This window comes from Halichoerus grypus, chromosome 1 (genome assembly GCF_964656455.1).
Source record: "Halichoerus grypus chromosome 1, mHalGry1.hap1.1, whole genome shotgun sequence".
NCBI lineage: Eukaryota > Metazoa > Chordata > Mammalia > Carnivora > Phocidae > Halichoerus > Halichoerus grypus.
This window is the reverse complement of record NC_135712.1, coordinates 26,044,227-26,053,306: the sequence shown is the minus strand read 5'-3', so window position 1 is coordinate 26,053,306 and position 9,080 is coordinate 26,044,227. Positions and strand designations below refer to the sequence as shown.

At 39.5% G+C, this 9,080-nt stretch overlaps 1 long non-coding RNA gene across 1 annotated transcript in view; it reads left to right on the top strand.

Moving 5' to 3' along the window:
• Positions 1-2,740: 2,740 nt before the first annotated feature.
• The window catches only part of LOC118555508 (uncharacterized), a 104,142-nt gene continuing 97,802 nt past the window's right edge, over positions 2,741-9,080 (top strand). Inside the window, exon 1 of the long non-coding RNA XR_013443050.1 lies at positions 2,741-2,897. This is a non-coding gene — a long non-coding RNA (uncharacterized LOC118555508). The remainder of the gene's footprint in view (positions 2,898-9,080) is intronic.

Below are 9,080 nucleotides of genomic sequence, written 5' to 3'. Positions count from 1 at the left end.
TTTTCTTCGATCTCCTGTTGAGTTTGTAGGTGTTCAGAATGGTTTGATCCCTATCCAGCTGAATTCCTGAGAGGAGAGGAAATCCAGGTCTCCTACTCCTCCGCCATCTTGCTCCACCCCCCCGATTTTGTTTTTATTTTATTTTATTTATTTTATTATTTTTTATTTTTTTAAAAAAGCTTTTATTTATTTATTTGACAGAGACAGAGAGGGCGAGCACAAGCGGGGACAGCAGGAGAGGGAGAAGCAGGCTTGCCGCGGAGCAGGGAGCCCGATGCAGGGCTCTATCCCAGGACCCTGGAATCATGACCTGAGCCGAAGGCAGATGCTTAACTGACTGAACCACCCAGGTGCCCCTGATTTTGTTTTTAGAAAAGCATTATTTAAATATAATACGCTGCTCCTTATTAATACTTACGAAGAAGCTATCCTCACACAATCCTTAAAATTTACTGGTGGGAAATGGGGAGAAATACTTAGAATTTGGAAAAGTAAAAATTGAACATTATAAATTCTTATTCATAAAAATCTGCCTTTGGGCATTTTTTGCCACCGAAACTTATCTCACTCTTTCTTCTTTCCCTTCTCTGCCTCTCACTTCTCCTATTCCATTTAGAAGGAAAGACGTTGCTCACATTGTCCCATGAATAAAACCCAGTATTCATTTTGGTTGCCTTGATTTTTCCTTCAGAATCTCTCTCTTTACCCTATGAGCTTTATCAAATAAGACCTTTTCCCAAATAGTTTTCTCCTGAGATAGAATTCTGGGGTTGGGGCACCTGGGTGGCTCAGTTGGTTAAGCATCTGCCTTTAGCTCAGGTCCTGATCTCAGGGTCCTGGGATCGAGCCCCCTGGTGGGCTCTCCGCTCAGCGGGGAGTCTGCTTCTCCCTCACCCTCTGTGTGCGCACACTCTCTCTCTCAAATAAATAAATAAAATCTTAAAAAAAAAAAAAATTCTGGGGCCAGGTCTTGTGATCATAAAATGTGTGGCCCTATTGTAAGTCTCACAATTCTATGAATCCAAATGACATTAAAAAAACCCTTGGGTGGGCGCCTGGGTGGCTCAGTTGGTTAAGCGACTGCCTTCGGCTCAGGTCATGGTCCTGGAGTCCCGGGATCGAGTCCCACATCGGGCTCCCTGCTCGGCAGGGAGTCTGCTTCTCCCTCTGACCCTCCTCCCTCTCATGCTCTCTGTCTCTCGTTCTCTCTCTCTCAAATAAATAAATAAAATCTTTAAAAAAAAAAAAAAAAAAAAAAAACCCTTGGGTATATAAATTGGTATAACTACTTTAGGATACAGTTTGGGAGGACCAGCTACGTGGGTAAGTGACCTAGGCAGCCACAGAAGGCCCTGTACTTAGAAAGGCCCCCACTTGTTCTAATGCTCTATTGTTTGTCTTGAAATTCTTAATAATTTTTGAACAAGGGGCTCTGAATTTTCACATTTCACTGGGCCCAGAAAATTATGTAGGTAGTCCTACAGGTTGTCATTACCCACCAAAGCTGAGCAAACCCAGTGACCTAAGGATTTCACTCCTAGGTAAAAATCCAACTGAAACTCATACCCATTTTCACCAAAAGATATTACAGAAATATTTATCTCAGCAGTATTCATAATAGCCAAAAAGTGAAAAAAAATCCCATTCCTATCAGCAATGAATGAACATATAAATCGAGTTATATTCATACAAAGAAATACTTTATAGCAGAAAAAATTAATGACCTACTGCTACAAATTATAGTGGATTAATCTCATAAACTATTAGGGAAAAGAAGTAGGGCAGTTCAAGATTCCATTTATATAAGGTTTGGCAGCAGACAAAATTATAATGTTAGAAGAAAGTATAGTGGCTGATTTTGGGGAGCAGAGGGTTATAGTAATTGGGAGGGAACATTATGGAGGCTTCTGGGATTCTGCTAATGTTCTGGTTACTTTTGACCCATGTGTAGGTTACATGTGTGTCACTTTGTAAAGCTATACATTTATGTTTTATACACTTTTTTTATGTGTCTTATATACACACAAAAATAAAATAATAATACCTAACATGATGTTGTTGCCAAGGGAAATTGGAGTTTATCTGTTGTGAGTCAAGTAGAAGCTCTCTTAAATAATCTCTGATTTAAATAACTCATTTTATTAATAGATGCTCTTTCTTCCCGTTGTAAAGCACACTGTCAGATTCCCAAGACTCATTGAATGTTTGTATCTAGTAAGCTTCTCTCCTGTGTGCCCTTTTAATAAGCCAATAAGCTTCGATTTGAATAAGGTAAGGACATCTATGGCAATAAAAGTGTATTCATTCTACTTATCAATTGAGATTTCCTTGAAGGAGAGGAAATTCCACCCCATGGATTGCAGCTTCAGTTCGTTTGGAGAGACTTGCTCTATGGATCTGGGGCTTCTCTAGCCAGTCCCTACAATTGCATAAGTCAGTTCCTTGCAATAACTCTGTTAATATATATCTTCTACTGGTTCTGTTTTTCTTACTAAACACTGACTGATACAACAACTGCTAGACTAGAAGAAAATATCTGTGAAACCTATCATTCATTAAGAAGGAGGTTTCAGAATAAAAGATTAAAACAAGCTAAAAAGGAGAAATCACTAGCCTCGTAGAAAAATGGGCAAAGGGTATGTTTCAGTTATCTGTTGCTATATAACAAACCTGAAACCTCACAGTTTCAAGCAGGGGTCTATTATTTGTCATTTTCTGTAGGTTGGTAACCTGGAAGAGCCTTATCCTGGTTTCACCTGGGATTGTTCAAGCTACAATTATCTGAAGGTTTCTGTGTGGCTGGAGGATCCAAGCTGTCCTCACTCAGAGTGTGGCAGTTGGTGCTGGATGTTGGCTGAGACTCCTCAGTTCTCCTCCACCCGATCACCCATCCTCTGGTAAGTTGGACTGGGCTTCTTCATAACACTGAGGTGGTGGGGTTACAGGAAGATGAGAATGGAAGCTGTAAGAATAGGAGTTATCTTTGGGGAGAGGTAGGAAGAGGCTAGGGCTAAGTGTCAGTTAAAGGGAATTTTGATCTTATCTGAAAAGTTTCAGTACTTTAATTTGCAGTCATGATTTACCTGTGTAATTAAAAAATGTATGTTTATATAAATACTGCTAAAGACTGAATGTTTGTACCCCCCCCCCACCAAATTCATATGTTGAAACCTAATTCCCAATGTGATGGTATTTGAAAATGGGGCCTTTGGGAGCTGATTAGGTCATGAGGGTGGAGCCCTCATGAATGGAATTAGTGTCTTTATAAAAGAAACCCCCAGAGAGCTCCCTCTCCTCTTCTGCTATGTAAGGACACAGGGAGAAGACAACTGTCTATGAAATAGGAGGTGGGCTCTCACCAGAAACTAAATCTGTCAGCACCTTGATCTTGGACTTCCCAGCTTCCAGAACTAAAATAAATTTTTGTTGTTTATAAGCTACCCAGTCTTTGGTATTCAGTTATAACAGTGTGAATGATCTAAGACAAATACATACAAGTATACACACAAACACACACACACAGTAAGAGTACAAGGGAGAGAGCTTTCTTCTTTTTCAGTAATCTTAATTCCTTGCCTATAGCGACTGCCATCTCAACTAAAGTTGCAAAAAGGTTACCTTTTGTTATCTAACACCGTGCCAGCAATGGACTTCTCCATTCTCTGTCCAAGCTTCCCACTGGAAGAATGATTACATGAGAAGCTCTCAGGATGATACATGAGGCAGTATTCAGGGCGATTCGGTGTTAGGATCCCAGTTGTGCTTAAACAAAGACAATGCTGTGTTTTTTGGGAATCACTGAGAATAGAAGTCCATGTTACTTCCCCATGAGAGCATTAGCCTCTGAACCTCATTTTCTTGGCTACACTCTGAGATCTGGACGTCAAACTTAACTTATGATTATGGCGTAGTTTGTAGGAAATAGGCGTATTTGAGCCTATTGTAGGCTCAATACGTGTATTTGAGGTGTATTGTAGGCTGGTTGAGGCCCCCACAAGTTGGACTATTTCTGTTGCTGTGTGTGTGTGTTTGTGTGTATACAGTAAGAGTTCTGAGACTCTCTCATTTCAACTAAAAGGGGAAACATTTTTCTTTGTATTTGGCAAATATACAAGCAAAGGGAAGTATGTCTAACTGGAAGAGTTGGTCCAATATTACGATATGTACCCACCCAATTCCTTCATATCTAGGCTAGAAATGGACACAAATTGTATTAGGATAGGATTTGCTGAAAACAAAACCAGGAACAGAGATGCTGATGGGAAATGTGTCATGATAGATCTGATAGACAATAACAAAGAAGAGCTTTTCTTTCCTTCACTGAGAGCACCTTTTGATGAAGTTACTTCTCTGTCACCCTGACTTGATATATGATATGATTCTCTGAGGTAATGAAAGTCGTTCCTAGGGAGGTGGAGGGTGAAGGACACATGGTTCAAATGGCCCAGAAGAAAGGTAGCAGCTGCAGCCTGGACTGACCACTGCTTAGGGTCCACAGCCCAATTCAAACTGGGAATTTGAGGAGGGAAGAATTAGAAAGGAAAAAGTAACTTTGCAGGTATCTTTAATAGTCTTGACTCCTGAAGACTGTGCTGCCAAGCGTCTTTAGCTTGACACAAAACATACACAGCATTGATGACATATTTTAACAGCCAGAAGCAGGATGCTTCTCTGGTGCAGAAGCTTGTGAGGATCTGAGAACTTGGGCAGTTACCAGGTAAGTGGAGGACAGATTCTTACTTCTCCCTGAGTATCATGAGCAGGTGGCAGAATGAGATGAAAGTGAGCTTGGAGGGGCGCCTGGGTGGCTCAGTCGGTTAAGCGTCTGCCTTCAGCTCAGGTCGTGATCCCAGGGTCCTGGGATCGAGCCCCGCATCAGGCTCCCTGCTCAGCGGGAAGCCCGCTTCTCCCTCTCCCACTCCCCCTTGCTTGTGTTCCCTCTCTCGCTGTGTCTCTCTCTGTCAAATAAATAAATAAAATCATTTAAAATAAATTAAAAAAAAAAAAAAGAAAGTGAGCTTGGGAAAAATTGTTATCTTTTTCTCTTAGAAGCTGTAGCAACATCTTGTGTGTAAGGACCTGATATTATTTGATATGAGGTGGAGAGCTCGAGAAGTCAGTAGTTAAAATCAATTTTCAGGGACTTTTCAAAGGAGCCTTCTTTGAGCCAATAATTGAATGGCCCATTTGGGACCATAAATTCTTGATGTGGGAACTGTGGAATTTTCTCTTTAATATGTATGTTTATTTGTCCTGGTGTGGAAATTAGTCTTGAATGGATGTAACCTGTTAATGCAGAATAATATGCTCTTAAGGGTTATGTTGTCCCTATAGTTTCCTTTTGAGTTACAAAGATGCTTGACCTTTCCAAGTTTAGAAAGAGCAGAAGTTTAGAGATCAATGTTTATATAACCATTATATAGACTCTTGGTACCTATCTTCCCTGCCCCCAACTGCATTTTTGCTGAGAAATATGTTTTGTTTTCTTTGCTGCCATCCATCTGGCAGTAACTAGTAGAATGAAAGTGGTAGGCACATAGACAGACTTCTTAGAAATAGAGATTTAATGATTTCTTTATTACTACCTTACTCTAAATGAGGTGAACTCACTGAGAGTTAATATGTTGGCCTCTACTGACCAAAGCTAAATATGAAAAGGGATTCTTAAGATTGTTTTAGAGACTTCTGTTTTTGTCCAATAAGAATGACCCTCTATCTATACCTAAAAAATATTTATTTACAGCTGCTTCATTACAGACTGGAAACTCTTAGGGTTCTCCTTTGCCTGCTCAACTGGGGGGATAACATAGGAATTTACCTAATGCTAGGTTGGAAATATGGACTTGGAGCTGTATTACTTTCACCCCGGTACCCCCTCCCCTCACATGGGAGGTGCTTAGTGTGTATTTAGTAAATGCTGTGAAAAGCATTTCTCAGTTTGGGAATGTATTAGTGGGTGTGTATGTAGAAAAATCACTCAGGGGCACCTGGGTGGCTCAGTCAGTTAAGCATCTGCCTTCAGCTCAGGTCATGATCCCAGGGTCCTGGGATCGAGCCCCGCATCGGGCTCCCTGCTCAGCCGGAAGCCTGCTTCTCCCTCTCCCACTCCAGCTGCTTGTGTTCCCTCTCTCACTGTGTCTCTCTCTGTCAAATAAATAAATAAAATCTTTAAAAAGAATCACTCAGATTAATTAGATTATTGTTATTTTAAAAACAATGCTTAATGGGATAGATATAACTCTATGAAATTCTAAATTTGGATATGGACTTTGAATGTCTGATTACAAAACAGTTGATTACTTTTAGCTGCACTCTTCTAATTGGAAACTGACACTACAGGTTTTATGAATCCTGAATGCAGCGTTAGCAGTGATTGCAACAGTGACATGCTGGAGACACGAAGCTTCTAAAACAACCTAATCTTTGTATCTTCTTGTGAATAATTTCAGGAAGGAAATTTCAGTTCTCAGTTGTAATTTAGCTAACATTGAGACCCAATTTCTAGAAAGCTGCAGAGTAATGCTAGATAGTACATTAGCCTCAAAGAGTTTCCCAGATTAAATTGTCTGGGTGAGAAGTGTAAAAGCATATATATTCTGGAAGTGTAACTTAATTGTGTCAAATCCTTGGCTTTGAGTTGTAAGTTAAATATTATATGTCTCTTTGGAGAACGAATTTCTAGTTAAAAATTGTAGATAAAAGACATTTCGTCTCCATTTCATTTGCTCAGAAACTGTCAAAGAAACATGGAACACTACATCAAAAACTAATGATGTAATGTATGGTGATTAACATAACAATAAAAAATTAAAAGAAACAAAAGAAACAAAACCAATATGTGGGAAGGGTTGGAGAAGGGGTGAGGTTCCTCTTCATTTTCGGTGGAAAAGGAAGTTGCTGAATTCCTACACCCCAAACTTTGTCACAAACCTGCCAAATAGTGTGGAACGTGGCCTGAAATGAGAGAGATAGTACTTAGTGCCAACCTACCTTCTCTGATTTTTAGCAGGAAACAGTAAAGTGAATGTTACAGTCTAGGAAGGACAACGCCACCATTATTTGATTAAAGTGGTGTGATGCAGAGAGATGGATGGGCAACCAGAGAATACAACAAAGATCCAAAGGAAAGAGGGAAATGTGATGAGAAATAGTTTCTTACATCTGAATTCTAGCTCCTAGTTAAGGGAGAATGCTGGGAGGAAGAGCAAAGTGAGGGTGGGATATTTTCAAGTAACAGCCTAGAGAACCTGTGGATTGAGATATATTGACTTCTTAGCACACACTACAGAGGCACATCCCCAGACCAAGGAGAAAATAGACCTGGTGAAAGAATGATTAAGACAATACCCTAATTAAAATTCCGAAGTGCTCAGATATCTGATTAAGCCCTTCTGGCTGTGTTTGTGAGGATGTTTCTGGAAGAAATGAGCATTACCCAGTGGACTGGGTAAAGCAGATTGCCTTCCTCAATATGGTGAGTATCATCCAATCCACCAAGGTCCTGAATAAAATGGTGGAGAAAGTCACAGCTCTTTCTCTCTGCCTAACTTCTTGAGCTGAGACATTGGTCTTCTAAACTTGGACTGGGACTTATGCCATCAGCGCCCCTGGCTCTCAAGGCCTTCGGACTCAGATTGGAACAGCACCACAAGCTTTCCCGGGTGTCTAGCTTGCAGATGCAGATCATGGGACTTCTCAGCCTCCATAATCATATATATATATATGATTCTGTTTCTCTGGGGAATCCTAATACATTCTTACTCTGAATAATTGACAGAACTTGTAGACAAAGTATCAGTAAGTAAAGATTTTGGTATCACTAAAAATTATAACTACTTTGACTTAATTGATGTTTATAGAACATTAGACCCAATAAGTATAGAATATGTATTCTTTTCATGTGTACCTTGAGTGTTCACCAATATAGACCATTTGCAAGGCCATAAAATAATGCTCTGTAAATTTCAAAGAATTAGAATTATAGCATATACGTTCTTTATCAAAGAGAAATTTAATTGGAAATCCATAAAATGAGATAACCAGAAAATACCCAAATATTTGTAAATTAAGCAACATTTATTCTAATGATAGCATAGTCAAAAAAGAGGTCAAAAAGGAAATTTGAAAATACTTTTGAACTGAATGATAACGTAAATACAACATATGAACATTTGTGGGAAGTAGCAGATTGTTTGCAAAGGTTGGCTGCAATAATTCCTTCTGTCACTTTATGAATATCCTTTTTGCAATATGACATTGTTCTTCCTCCCATCAAAAGATGGAGTTATTTTCTACCTCTTGAATCTGGGTTAGTCTGATGACTTGCTTTCCTTAGTTAATGGAGTATGGCAAAAGTGAGGTTGTGAGACTTCTGATGACTGGTTTGGCCTCCATGAGGTTGAGATGGAGGCAGAGATGCAGCAGGTGGCCGGCACCAACCACCAAACATGTGAATCATGTGAGTAAGATCATCTGAGATGCCCAGCTCCGGGCAGTCCAGGCACATAAATGGTATCAGGGAAGACCAGCAGAAAAACCACTGAGCTGAGCTCAGCCCAAATTGCTGGTTTACAGTATAACACACAAATAGAATAGTTTTGGTTTTCAGGCACTAAATAGTAGAATTGTTTAATATGTAACAGAGATAACTGATATAGAAATTGATACTAGAAGTGGGGTATTGCTGTAACAAGGCCTAAAATATGTAGTGTTGGTTTTGCTACTGGTCAGCAATCAGTGACTGAAAAAATGGCAAAGATGTGAAAAAAGTGAATTTATTGTTGGAAGTTAAAATATTGGAAAAATTTTTTATTGAAATAAATTGGAAAATGGGGGATATGCCTAATAAGTTTATGATTCCAGCTGAAAGGATTGCCAGGCAAGATTTTGAATGTATCAATTGGCTTCTCTTAGCTAGACATAATTAAGTGTGGGAAGACAGAGAGGAAATAAAGTGGGGATTATCCATTTTGCAAGCAGAATTTAGAGGAAATAAGGCCCAGAACTTGCCTGAATGGAAAATAAAATCAATCTCCAGTTTGTCCAGATTGGTAAAGCTTCTCATACTAAGAGTGGCCTCA